This window comes from Triticum urartu, unplaced genomic scaffold, assembly GCF_056163025.1.
Source record: "Triticum urartu cultivar PI428250 unplaced genomic scaffold, HENAU_Tu73 scaffold2, whole genome shotgun sequence".
Lineage (NCBI taxonomy): Eukaryota > Viridiplantae > Streptophyta > Magnoliopsida > Poales > Poaceae > Triticum > Triticum urartu.
Genome location: NW_028260368.1, coordinates 12,464,492 through 12,478,728, shown reverse-complemented (window position 1 = coordinate 12,478,728; position 14,237 = coordinate 12,464,492). Strand labels below are relative to the sequence as shown.

The following is a 14,237-nucleotide window of genomic DNA, read 5'->3' as shown; positions in this document are numbered from 1 at the left end:
CAAATCCAATTTAGAAGGGACTTCCTCCCTGTGTTGAGAAAACTTTTCTTCTTCCAATTCTTCTTTTCTTCATTCAACTCAGTTCAAAAAAGATACCTCAAAATACTTCAATTGGTACGCGCAAGAAATAGGCCAATTCGGCAGCTTTTTGTTCAATTTCTCGTGGAGTAAAAAATTTATCATCAGTACGAGTCAAGGGAATGATCCCCTGGCCCCGGATTTCCATATAAAGAATACGACGAGGATAAAGACCCTCTTTAACCTGAATTCTAATTGATTGGATATCCCGCATAAGGAATCGAAGGAAGACGCGACGTTTTATTCCAGGGAATCCCCAACGAAAAATGCACACTATTCCCTCTTTTCTATCGAATCGGTCATAACCACTACCTACATTCCACAAAATAGTACACCACAAGTAGGAGCTAATGAATAGGCCTGCGATTCCGTAGAAAGACATCACGACCCCCTGCGGAAAAAAAAGAATTTCTGAGATGGAAGTATAGATATAATATTCTTACCAAGATAACTGGAAATCCCAACCGATAAGAATCCTAGTGAACCTAGAAAAAGAATACAGGCCCAGAAAAAATTACCCCTTTTTCGAGAACCTTTTAGAAGTTCTACCCATATGTGTTCTGATCGCCAATTCATATTAGATATACTAAATCCAGCAGCGGTCGATTGAAATTGAGAGAATAAGCTAAATAATTTTGACTTTACTTTTTTTGATTCTGAAATCGCCTTCAGCAACTAGTACTCCTGTGAAATAATAGGTTAGATACATTGACTTTCTATTCAAAAAATATTCGTTGATTCAATTAAAATAAATAAAATAAAACTCGCTATACCTGGCTCTGCATATTCATGCATTTATGCTCGTAGCCTATATCCGCATCCATAACCGTTTTTCATTTGTGTGTAGAAAGTGTGTGTAGAAAAAGCCACATACCCTACCATATTATATTACTTACACTAAAAAATACTAGACAATCTTATTTTTTTGCACATAAAGAAATAAAGAAGTCATTGCAATTGCCGGAAATACTAAGCCTACTAAAGGCACGAAAATAGAAGGTAAGTTTAAATCCGTCATGGAATAGGTGTCTCAATTCAAATTTACTATTTCTATCTAGTCGAAAAATATCTTAAGATTCTTATGATATAATTAAGTATATCTATTATAAGGAATATTGACTATTGTATTGTATTTTTTATTTTTAGTTTGAAAAATATTCTGTAAAAAAAATGAAAGGATAATAAGAAAATTCCAAAAAAGGAGAACTAATTAAAAAGATTTTATTTTGATTTTCCCATCCTCATGGCCCTTTCTATCTTTCTAATCTAATTTGAAATTGGATTCAAAAGAAAGCGGTTAGAATTTACTTCCTGCATACATACTTCTCTAGAAGCGCATACAATAATGCGTGGTAAAGGCGGAAAAATAGTATATTCAATCAAAATCAAAGGGCAAATTATCTTACCTACTATAGATCCCCTACTACCCTCTTAGACTTTAAAAGGCGATATACCACCCAAAGAAAGGGTATGAAAATGCCGGGTGGAGTTAGCTTTTCGACGAAGACCTGTCCCGTGCAGCGAAGCCCTGTTAGTAAGACCCCCCGCAATAATGGATTATAGAAGAATATTATTCCAAATACTCCTCTGGACGCATATAGTAGCATTGCGATTCCGAATCTTTTTTATTTATGAATATGAACAGAAAAAATTCATTGTATCGTTGGGTCGGAGCGGAGGTTTGGTCCAGAAAAATTAGAAACAAAACGTCTACTCTACCGCATTGAAGTCTATAGCGCTGTATTTCCACGAAAGTATAATTCTTACCATCAGGATACGATCCTTTCTTTTGAACTAAACGTCTCTACGATGGGTCCAGGTTCTATGTCCAATCCCAAATCAAGGATTTCTCGCTCTTGATCGGAGTCATAAACTAAAAAAAAACTACCTTTTTATCCTTTTTCTCAAGGTTATAGAAAACTTCCTTATCTAGTTCTAGCATTTTGAAAAAAAAAAAATGCTTCTTTTTTTACACACAGTTCGAGTCACTTGTTGACTCACGATTACGCCTGTTAAAAGTTTCAAACGTCCTCTTTTTTGAAATTGAAAGAGAGTCCTATAAAAAGGTCTAACTTCCAAACTATGTCTTTTTTCATTCATTCTCCTTTAGTTTTTTTCTCTATCTAGAAGTGGAATAGAATAACCCGGTTGAAGGGTAATGATCATACGTCTGTAATGCATTGTATGGCCCAGAATAGGTCCTATTCTTCTACCTTTTCCAGGTAGTCGATGGCTATTCACAGCTACCACCTTAACACCAAAGAAGAGTTCGACCCAATGCTTTATTTCTGTCTTAGTGAATCCCGATTCGACATTAAAAGTATATTGATTCTTTCCCAATAAACGAAGACTTTTTTCTGTAAATACTGCGTATTTGATTCCATTATCATTATCATATGATAATACTATATTTTATTATTTTATTATTTTATTTGTATTTCTTTATTGTATTATACCTTAATATATATATTCTAGATATATAGAATAGACGAATCTCAATTTGTCAAGTCTCATGATCATATCATGATCTATTTTTATTCGGCTCAATCTTTTTTTTCTAAAAAAGATTGAGCCGAGTTTAATTGCAATCAATTAGAAGAATAAAGAAGAATTACTGCATTTCATAACTGATTTTTTTCTCTTTTTATTTCGTTTCTTTTTTATTTATACCTTCTTTATCTTTAGTTTTATCTAGTTAATCAATAGTATCTACCGGCTCGAACTCGAATTTGATCGCCTTCCATACTTCACAAGCTGCGGCTAGTTCAGGACTCCATTTGCAAGCTGCTCGGATAATTTCATTACCTTCGCGAGCAAGATCGCGCCCTTCGTTACGAGCTTGTACACAGGCTTCTAAAGCCACTCGATTAGCTGCTGCACCAGGTGCATTTCCCCAAGGATGTCCTAAAGTTCCTCCACCAAATTGTAATACAGAATCGTCCCCAAAGATTTCGGTCAGAGCTGGCATATGCCAAACATGAATACCACCTGAAGCTACCGGTATAACACCTGGCATGGATACCCAGTCCTGAGTGAAAAAGATACCGCGAGCACGATCTTTTTCAATAAAATCATCGCGCAATAAATCAACAAAACCTAAAGTCATTTCGCGTTCCCCTTCTAACTTACCTACTACTGTACCGGAGTGGATATGATCTCCCCCAGACATACGCAATGCTTTAGCTAATACACGGAAATGCATACCATGATTTTTCTGTCTATCAATAACTGCATGCATTGCACGGTGAATGTGAAGAAGTAGGCCATTGTCGCGGCAATAATGAGCCAAAGTAGTATTTGCGGTGAATCCCCCAGTTAAGTAGTCATGCATTACAATAGGAACCCCTAATTCTCTTGCAAATACAGCTCTCTTAATCATTTCTTCACATGTACCCGCAGTCGCATTCAAGTAATGCCCCTTGATTTCACCGGTTTCGGCCTGTGATTTATAAATAGCTTCGGCACAAAAGACAAAACGGTCTCTCCAGCGCATAAATGGTTGTGAGTTTACGTTTTCATCATCTTTGGTAAAATCAAGTCCACCACGTAGACACTCATAACACGCTCTACCATAATTTTTTGCGGATAATCCCAATTTTGGTTTAATAGTACATCCCAATAAAGGACGACCGTACTTGTTCAACTTATCTCTTTCAACTTGGATACCATGAGGCGGGCCTTGGAAAGTTTTTGAATAAGTAGGGGGAATTCGTAGATCCTCCAAACGTAGAGCACGTAGGGCTTTGAAACCAAATACGTTACCTACAATGGAAGTAAACATGTTAGTAACGGAACCCTCTTCAAATAGGTCTAATGGATAAGCTACATAACAGATCCATTGGTTGTCTTCCCCAGCAACAGGCTCGATGTGATAGCATCGTCCTTTGTAACGATCAAGACTGGTAAGTCCATCAGTCCAAACAGTTGTCCATGTACCAGTAGAAGATTCGGCAGCTACTGCAGCCCCTGCTTCTTCGGGCGGAACCCCAGGCTGAGGACTTACTCGGAATGCTGCCAAGATATCAGTATCCTTAGTTTCATACTCTGGGGTGTAGTAAGTCAATTTATAATCTTTAACACCAGCTTGAAATCCAACACCTGCTTTAGTTTCTGTTTGTGGTGACATAAGTCCCTCCCTATAACTCTTGAATTAAGAATTCTCACAATAACAGGGTCTACTCGATGTTAATTAGGCGTAAATGAAACTTTAGCAAAAATCTCGTAAAACAAAAAGGATATTCAATTAATATAATATCAACTCATTAAAGAAAATTGAGGGCATGCTTAGGTTAATGAATATGTTTCATTCATATATAATGCGTACACCCTGTGTATGTTCTATCCTATAGGAATTCCAATATAGGAATTCGATAGGAATTGAGTTGTTGTTATGGTAAGTTAACACGGTTCGTTATTAAACCATGGATTTGATTTACCAAATCCATAATTATTGTATACTCTTTGATAGATATAGCGCAACCCAAATTAATTCCTAATCCTTATTTTACAAGTTCTTAATAGTTCTCTTTTCTTATTTTGAATGCAAATACCTAACTAAATACTAATAAAATTCTTTGTTGACAGCAATCTATGCTTCACAGTAGTATATATTTTGTATATCGAAGTCCTAGATAGGAAAGTAGAGTAGGCACAGATCCTCCACAAAAGGCAAAATGTATATGAAAAAAAAGATTGATTGAACTTTCCAATGGACTCATTCCATGAGTAAACGATTGAATGGGATTCGCTTGGGCAACGAAATCAAGTCCTGGTCCCCCTTTTCTCTCTTATTGAATTAACTAATTCATTTCCTTTTTACTTTTGGATTTTTTTTGATTTGATTTGGCATTATTCAACAATAAAAAAAGAAAAATTTCGACAAATTCCTTTTTTTTAATTATGTGATAATTATGAGAACCAATCCTACTACTTCTCCTCCCGGGGTTTCCACAATTGAAGAAAAAAGTACAGGTCGTATCGATCAAATTATTGGACCCGTGCTGGATGTCACTTTTCCCCCAGGCAAGTTACCTTATATTTATAACGCTTTGGTAGTCCAGAGTAGAGACACTGCCGATAAGCAAATTAATGTGACTTGTGAGGTACAACAATTATTAGGAAATAATCGAGTTAGAGCTGTAGCTATGAGTGCTACGGACGGGTTGATGAGAGGAATGGAAGTGATTGACACGGGAGCTCCTCTCAGTGTTCCGGTCGGTGGAGCTACTCTCGGACGAATTTTCAACGTTCTTGGGGAGCCTGTTGACAATTTGGGTCCTGTAGATAGTAGTGCAACGTTCCCTATTCATAGATCTGCGCCTGCCTTTATCGAGTTAGATACGAAATTATCCATCTTTGAAACAGGTATTAAGGTCGTCGATCTTTTAGCTCCTTATCGACGTGGAGGAAAAATAGGACTATTTGGGGGGGCTGGAGTAGGTAAAACAGTACTGATCATGGAATTAATCAATAACATTGCTAAAGCTCATGGGGGCGTATCCGTATTCGGTGGAGTAGGGGAACGGACTCGTGAAGGAAATGATCTTTATATGGAAATGAAGGAATCCGGAGTAATTAATGAAAAAAATATTGAGGAATCAAAGGTAGCTCTAGTCTATGGCCAAATGAATGAACCACCGGGAGCTCGTATGAGAGTTGGTTTAACTGCCCTAACTATGGCGGAATATTTCCGAGATGTTAATAAGCAAGACGTGCTTTTATTTATCGATAATATCTTTCGTTTTGTTCAAGCAGGATCAGAGGTATCCGCTTTATTAGGGAGAATGCCCTCCGCAGTGGGTTATCAACCTACTCTTAGTACAGAAATGGGTTCTTTGCAAGAAAGAATTGCTTCTACTAAAAAGGGATCTATAACTTCGATTCAAGCAGTTTATGTACCTGCAGACGATTTGACCGACCCTGCCCCTGCCACAACATTTGCACATTTGGATGCTACTACCGTACTTTCCAGAGGATTAGCTTCCAAGGGTATTTATCCAGCAGTAGATCCTTTAGATTCAACCTCGACTATGTTACAGCCTCGGATCGTTGGCAACGAACATTATGAAACTGCGCAAAGAGTTAAGGAAACTTTACAACGTTACAAAGAACTTCAGGACATTATCGCAATTCTTGGCTTGGATGAATTATCGGAAGAGGATCGTTTAACTGTAGCAAGAGCAAGAAAAATTGAGCGTTTCTTATCACAACCGTTCTTTGTGGCAGAAGTTTTTACTGGTTCTCCAGGAAAGTATGTTGCTCTTGCGGAAACTATTAGGGGATTTCAACTAATCCTTTCCGGAGAATTAGACGGCCTACCTGAACAGGCTTTTTATTTGGTGGGTAACATCGATGAAGCTAGCACGAAAGCTATAACCTTAGAAGAGGAGAACAAATCGAAGAAATGAAATTAAATCTTTATGTACTGACTCCTAAGCGAATTATTTGGGATTGTGAAGTGAAAGAAATCATTTTATCCACTAATAGTGGCCAAATTGGCGTATTACCAAACCACGCCCCCATTAACACAGCAGTAGATATGGGTCCTTTGAGAATACGCCTCCTCAACGACCAATGGTTAACAGCGATTCTGTGGAGCGGTTTTGCGAGAATAGTTAATAATGAGATCATCATTTTAGGAAATGATGCGGAACTGGGTAGTGATATTGATCCGGAAGAAGCTCAAAAGGCACTTGAAATAGCCGAAGCTAACTTGAGTAAAGCTGAGGGTACGAAAGATTTGGTTGAAGCGAAGCTCGCTCTCAGACGAGCTAGGATACGAATCGAGGCTGTCAATTGGATTCCCCCATCCAATTGAAGACAATCCAGTGGTTTATAGTTGATACAAAGAAAAAGGGAAGAGGGGTAGAAAAAGTTATTAGATAGCGAAGCGAAGTAAGTCCAATGCTATCTAGTAATTTTTCTACCTACTTACCTACTATTGGATTTGAACCAATGACTCCCGCCGTATGAAAGCAATACTCTAACCACTGAGTTAAGTAGGCAATTTATCACCACAAAGGAAGACCCATTACTTCGATCGATTATATATTGAATCCCTTTTCTAAGCAATACCGCTCTGTTATTGGTCTGTTATATACTAAATACTAAACTAAATACTAAACAGATACAGATCAAAGGGGTATCCTCTGGCATTAGAAAATATTCATCTTGACAAGAAATTATCTATATGTTAAGATATCTCTGATAAGGGCTATAGCTCAGTTCGGTAGAGCAACTCGTTTACACGTGCGCCAATGCTTTTCAAAGGAGCTTATTATGCAATGAACATAATCGATCTTATTGCAAAATCAATGTCTTACTTCATAGATTCGAGAGAATAGGAGAACAGTAGCCTGACAAACAGTCGGTTCAGTCCGATTCAGGTGCCAATTCAGGTGCCTAATCAAATAGAACCCTTATGGATTTGCTAGTTGATAAGGTAAATATCCAGCCCACTAAATGCTAGGCGTAATGAGGATAAGGGCCTCCAAAAAACTTCTTTTCGTTCTATGAACTTTAAGGTGTATGAAGTCTCATAGTTAACTCTTGCAGTGGAACGATAGAGACTCCATTTCACTTAGGTTGATTTAATTTAGACCGGAGGCAGACCTAAGTCAAGGTAATCCTCCTTTGAAACACTTTGGTATTGCTCCTAGATAGATCATAATACAAAAAATCAATCAGAGCACAGGGAGCCATCTCATTATCTTTCCGTAAAGAAAAACTATGGTGGACTAACTGATCTTTAAATCAGTTTATGAAAGAGCCCAATGCAAAAAAATGCATGTTGGGTCTTTGAAACAGTTCAAATCATTTCGATAATAATCCGTTTGATCTGTTTTACCGAGAAGGTCTACGGTTCGAATCCGTATAGCCCTAATATGCCCTTTTTTAGATTTTAGGATCTCTATCCTATGTTTTCTTTAGTTTAGTATAGTTTTCATTTTCTCATTAGTATTTGTTTATAGACTGGATAGGCGCCTGCGACATAGAATAGAGATAAAAGCATTACCAAAGGCTCATTCATCGAAAATCAAAATCATACAGACAGGAAAAGAAAAACGAATTTCTATCAAATCAATAGAAGAAAGGATCCTTTCCCTGATTTGAATCCCGTCCTCCTTCAAATAGGATATCTCTAGACTTCCCTATAATAACTGCAATGATTTTATCCATTTTGCGAATTCCTACTTTGTTTTAAGTATATTTATTACTTTGTTTATAGATACATTATGTAAATTGATCAACTTTAAATAGAAAAAATAAAGTAAAGAGTAAATAAGAAAACAGAATATTCTGTCTCATAGTTCTGAAATAGAGTTCTTTATTTTTATTTTATAGTATTACTTCTCATTAATTATACTGCATAGATTAGTCCTACTATCTTAATTAGGTTCTAATTTAGTAGTATTCTCATTTTTATTTAATAGTCTCTTATTATTTTATTATTAAATATTAAATAAAGGATAGAGCTATTCTTTTTTCTAGAGATTCTAGAGAAAGCGAGACAAAGTGAAACGAGAAAGTTTTCTTTATATAAGAATTAGATCTACATACACCATATCTAAATAGAATGGAAATCCAAAAGAAAGGGAGTTGGGATTCCATTGGATGAATCTTTAAAGAAGATGCAGCACAGAGGAAACAAAGGCTAAACTTAAACTAAGCGCTTTTGTTTGAACAAAAAAGATTCTTGTTTCACCGAGGAAAAGAGAGAAGTTCTGGATAAATTGACAATGCTGAATTGAATTGACTAATTTAAGTTCCGCCTATTCCACATTAATGGGAGTACATTATGTTTCTGCTTCACGAATATGATATTTTTTGGACATTTCTAATAATAGCAAGCCTTATTCCTATTTTGGCATTTTCGATTTCAGGACTTTTAGCCCCGGTTAGTGAAGGACCAGAGAAGCTTTCTAGTTATGAATCGGGTATAGAACCCATGGGAGGGGCTTGGGTACAATTCCGAATACGCTATTATATGTTTGCGCTCGTTTTTGTTGTTTTTGATGTGGAAACCGTCTTTCTATACCCTTGGGCAATGAGTTTCGACGTATTGGGTGTATCCGTTTTTATCGAAGCTTTGATTTTCGTGCTTATCTTAGTTGTTGGTTTAGTTTATGCATGGCGAAAAGGAGCCTTGGAATGGTCTTAACTGAATATTTAGACAAAAAAAAAGAAGGAAAAGATTCTATTGAGACAGTTATGAATTTGATTGAGTTTCCCTTACTTGACCAAACAAGTTCCAATTCTGTTATTTCAACTACACCAAATGATCTTTCGAATTGGTCAAGACTCTCCAGTTTATGGCCCCTTCTATACGGTACCAGTTGTTGTTTCATTGAATTTGCTTCATTAATAGGCTCACGATTCGACTTTGATCGTTATGGATTGGTACCAAGATCAAGTCCTAGGCAAGCAGACCTAATTTTAACAGCCGGTACGGTAACAATGAAAATGGCTCCCTCTTTAGTGAGATTATACGAGCAAATGCCTGAACCAAAATACGTCATTGCTATGGGAGCCTGTACTATTACAGGGGGAATGTTCAGTACGGATTCCTATAGTACTGTTCGGGGAGTTGATAAGTTAATTCCTGTGGATGTCTACTTGCCGGGCTGCCCACCTAAACCGGAGGCAGTTATAGATGCCCTAACAAAACTTCGTAAGAAGATATCGCGAGAAATAGTTGAGGATCAAACTCTATCTCAAAATAAAAATAGATGTTTTACTACCAGTCACAAGCTTTATGTTAGGCGCAGTACTCATACAGGAACTTATGAGCAAGAATTGCTCTATCAATCACCATCTACATTAGATATATCTTCTGAAACTTTTTTCAAATCCAAAAGTTCAGTACCTTCCTACAAATTAGTGAATTAGGAGAGGGGCTCTTTTGTGTAGAAAAATAAAAAGCAGGGCAATCTTTCAAACTTGCATCCGAAATGTGAAATATTTATACAAAGAGGGAGAGATGAAGACAATGCAGCAGGGTTGGTTATCTAATTGGCTAGTCAAACATGAGGTGGTTCATAGATCTTTGGGCTTTGATCACCGAGGAATAGAGACTTTACAAATAAAAGCAGGGGATTGGGATTCCATTGCTGTCATTTTATATGTATATGGTTACAATTATTTACGCTCCCAATGTGCTTATGATGTAGCACCCGGTGGATCTTTAGCTAGCGTGTATCATCTTACGAGAATACAATATGGTATAGATAATCCAGAAGAAGTCTGCATAAAAGTCTTTGCCCAAAAGGATAATCCTAGAATTCCGTCTGTCTTCTGGATTTGGAGAAGTGCCGATTTTCAAGAACGCGAATCTTATGATATGGTGGGAATCTCTTATGATAATCATCCGCGCCTTAAACGTATCCTAATGCCTGAAAGTTGGATAGGCTGGCCCTTACGTAAGGATTATATAACCCCCAATTTTTATGAAATACAAGATGCTCATTGAATGATAAGAAATTCATGCTCACTTATACAACACAACTCCAGATTTTATTCAAGTCAAGGAATATTTTTAGGTTCTTTTCCTAGATGAAACGGAATACCTATTTATAATTAATTCCTAATTATACAAAAGCATTCCAGATAGACTGAGCAAAAAAAGGGTTTCATTTGGATTCCCCTATTTTGAAAATCGCATATTAATTTCCTTCATATGAACAGAAAAATAGGATGACTCAAAGAAGTTCTCTACCAGGAACTTTGTACCGCGCACATTACTTAGCACAACTAGGAAAATAAGATAAGATAAAGATAAGCAAGACTAAAAAAATATTCGTCGGAATAGCGGAATACAAAATTAAGAAACGCAAAAAAATAAAGGGGAATCTCACCCCCTTCTTTATCATAAAGAAAAGATATATTTTAAAACTTCTTTAAAAAGAAAAAGAAGTGCCTCTATATTTATATTATAGATTTATCCACTTAGATGAATAAATATTATTAATGAATATGTATCACAATCCATCTCGAGGTATTTGGATCAATACCTATTCGGTGGATCTTTTTTTTTTTTTTCTCTGCCAGGAACCAGATTTGAACTGGTGACACGAGGATTTTCAGTCCTCTGCTCTACCAACTGAGCTATCCTGACCTTTTCTTGTGCATCATCCTAGTAGAGTATTTGTATCTATGTCAATTAAAAGGACTAAAAATTAATTAAAGTATTTCAAATTTTAAATTTGAAAATGGGGGGGGTAGTCCTATGCATTGTGCATGGTTTACTTAAATAAAACTTAAAAATAGAGTGAATAACCAAGATTTCTTGCCGATACTCTAATAAAAAAGAAATCTATTCAATGAATAGGATAAGATCCATTGAGTTCTCTTCGCATTCCTTTGTGAAAGAGTAGAATGAGAAAGCTAATGAATCTTAAACCCATTGCATTGATAAAAAGAAAAAAAAGTGCATTGATAAAAAGAAAAAAAAAAAGAGGATAAATAATAATAATATAGTATAGTTAGGGAATAAAAGAGGATTTGGGGATAGAGGGACTTGAACCCTCACAACTTATAAAGTCGACGGATTTTCCTTTTACTAGAAATTTCATTGTTGTCAGTATTGACATGTAGAATGGGACTCTCTCTTTGTCCTCGTCCGATTAATCCACTTTTTTAAAGATCTCGAAAACTTTGAATTTTAATTGAAGAATTTGATTATTCAATATTCGATTGGAGTGGATTCACAATAATGAAAAAAAAAAATTATGATATGAGTTTTTTATTTCATAATCATTATCATTTCTAATTTCATTTTTAAAAAAGATAAAGAACCTATATTATAATTAGAATATAATATGAGTTCTGTGATTAATCGTTTGCTATGTCAGTATCTATACGTGTTTATTAAATGTATAAGGTATAAAACCCCTCTTTCTCTAATTTAGAACTAGAAGGAATTCCACTAACAACACAACGTAATTAACTCGATTCGTTAGAACAGCTTCCATTGAGTCTCTGCACCTATCCTTTTCCTTTGTATTCTAGTTCGAGAACCCCTTGTTTTCTCAAAACACGGATTTGGCTCAGGATTGCCCTTTTTTAATTCCAGGGTTTCTCTGAATTTGGAAGTTACCACTTAGCAGGTTTCCATACCAAGGCTCAATACAATCAAGTCCGTAGCGTCTACCGATTTCGCCATATCCCCATTTCCCTCTTCTTTGAGACCAGGATTCCTTGTGTAATTTCATCCATCTCTTAGTTTTTTTTTTGAATCATTGAGTTCATCACTCAACGTAGTCTAGCAGTTCAGTTCGACTCTATTTGAGAGACCTCGCTTGCTTATTGCAATTCAGAATTGAATTGATTCTATCCTTGATGTATTTGCAATTCAATCCGAATCAATATATCCAAAAGTTTTTATCTCCCCCACCTCCCGTCTTACTTTTTTATAGTATTCAAAATTATACTATAACGCTTGATATTTATTCTTTTTTTCTAATCAGAATTAGCAATTTTATTTACTCTGACTCTATGTTCCCCTTAGTGAAATATTAATCCTCAAATTATTAACAAATAATAAAGTCTATAATGATCGAATGAAAATACCAATAAATTCTATAATTTTATTTTTTAATATCCTATAGTTAAGCATATCAAGCTAACTTTATCTTTAAGAAGTTTTAGTATTTTTTTATTTTTATAAGTATAACTTCAAATTTAGAACTAGTTAATAGCTAAGATTAATAACTAATATCTGAGATTTTACGGATTTCCTATACTATACCTATTTCTATTTGTTACACTATTTCCGTTATGTAAGCCCACTTAGCTCAGAGGTTAGAGCATCGCATTTGTAATGCGAGGGTCATCGGTTCAAATCCGATAGTCGGCTTTTTTTTCTCTATCGATGTTCTACGAACAAGAATCTCTTTTTTTCCGAATTAAATGGAGAATCCAGGATCTTTTATGTTTTTTACCTTACAATTTTGCTAGATACAAAACAATAAAATAAATAATATATATACAAAAAAAAAAGATTTTGATGAAATTCCATTTTTTGGGGTACTTTAGTTGATTTTACTCTGTTTATCCTGTAGTTTAATTCAGTTTTAATTTCGATGTATTCTGTAATGTAAATACAATGAAATTAATTGTGTAAAATGAAATTTCAATAAAATAAAAAAAGGAGTCTTCATGTCCCGTTATCGAGGACCTCGTTTAAAAAAAATACGCCGTCTGGGAGCTTTACCAGGACTCACTAGAAAAACACCTAAATCCGGAAGTAATCTTAAAAAAAAATTCAATTCTGGGAAAAAGGAGCAATATCGTATTCGTCTTCAAGAAAAACAGAAATTGCGTTTTCATTATGGTCTGACAGAACGACAATTACTTAGATATGTACATATCGCTGGAAAAGCAAAAAGGTCAACAGGCCAGGTTTTACTACAATTACTTGAAATGCGTTTGGATAATATCCTTTTTCGATTGGGTATGGCTTCAACCATTCCTGGGGCCCGCCAATTAGTCAACCATAGACATATTTTAGTTAATGGTCGTATAGTCAATATACCAAGTTTTCGTTGCAAACCCCGAGATATTATTACTACGAAAGATAACCAAAGATCAAAAGGTCTGGTTCAAAATTATATTGCTTCATCGGACCCGGGGAAATTGCCAAAGCATTTGGCGATTGACACGTTGGAATATAAAGGACTAGTAAATAAAATCCTAGATAGGAAGTGGGTCGGTCTCAAAATAAATGAGTTGTTAGTTGTAGAATATTACTCTCGTCAGACTTGAACTTAACGAAAAAAGGAAAGGTTCATAGAATTTTCTTCCCCTTCCCCTTTCCCCGAACTAAATCGCCCTAAGACCATTACCATTAATTTGTATTTTCCCATCAACTAGCTAAAATTGATTAACCCTAGGATTAGGATCCTTTTTTCTTTTTTCCTCTATGTGTATTTTACATACCACAGTAATTTGCTATAGAGAATTTCTAATTTCTATTAAATCAAAATAAGATAATATAAGATATTATATTATTGCTGGAAAAAATTGTTATTTGATTTGATACATTGTGATCCTTAACGTTGATGAATTAAGAAAAACGGAAAGAGAGGGATTCGAACCCTCGGTAAACAAAAGTCTACATAGCAGTTCCAATGCTACGCCTTGAACCGCTCGGCCATCTCTCC

General features: G+C 35.6%; 3 non-coding genes across 3 annotated transcripts; 1 reads left to right on the top strand and 2 right to left on the bottom strand.

Annotated features, from left to right (window-relative positions):
• Positions 1-11,118: 11,118 nt before the first annotated feature.
• TRNAF-GAA (transfer RNA phenylalanine (anticodon GAA)) lies at positions 11,119-11,191 on the bottom strand. The gene has a single exon. It is a non-coding gene; the product is annotated as a tRNA-Phe (tRNA).
• A 1,667-nt stretch (positions 11,192-12,858) lies between these two features.
• TRNAT-UGU (transfer RNA threonine (anticodon UGU)) lies at positions 12,859-12,931 on the top strand. The gene has a single exon. It is a non-coding gene; the product is annotated as a tRNA-Thr (tRNA).
• Positions 12,932-14,150: 1,219 nt separating this feature from the next.
• Positions 14,151-14,237, bottom strand: TRNAS-GGA (transfer RNA serine (anticodon GGA)). Its single transcript has one exon. It is a non-coding gene; the product is annotated as a tRNA-Ser (tRNA).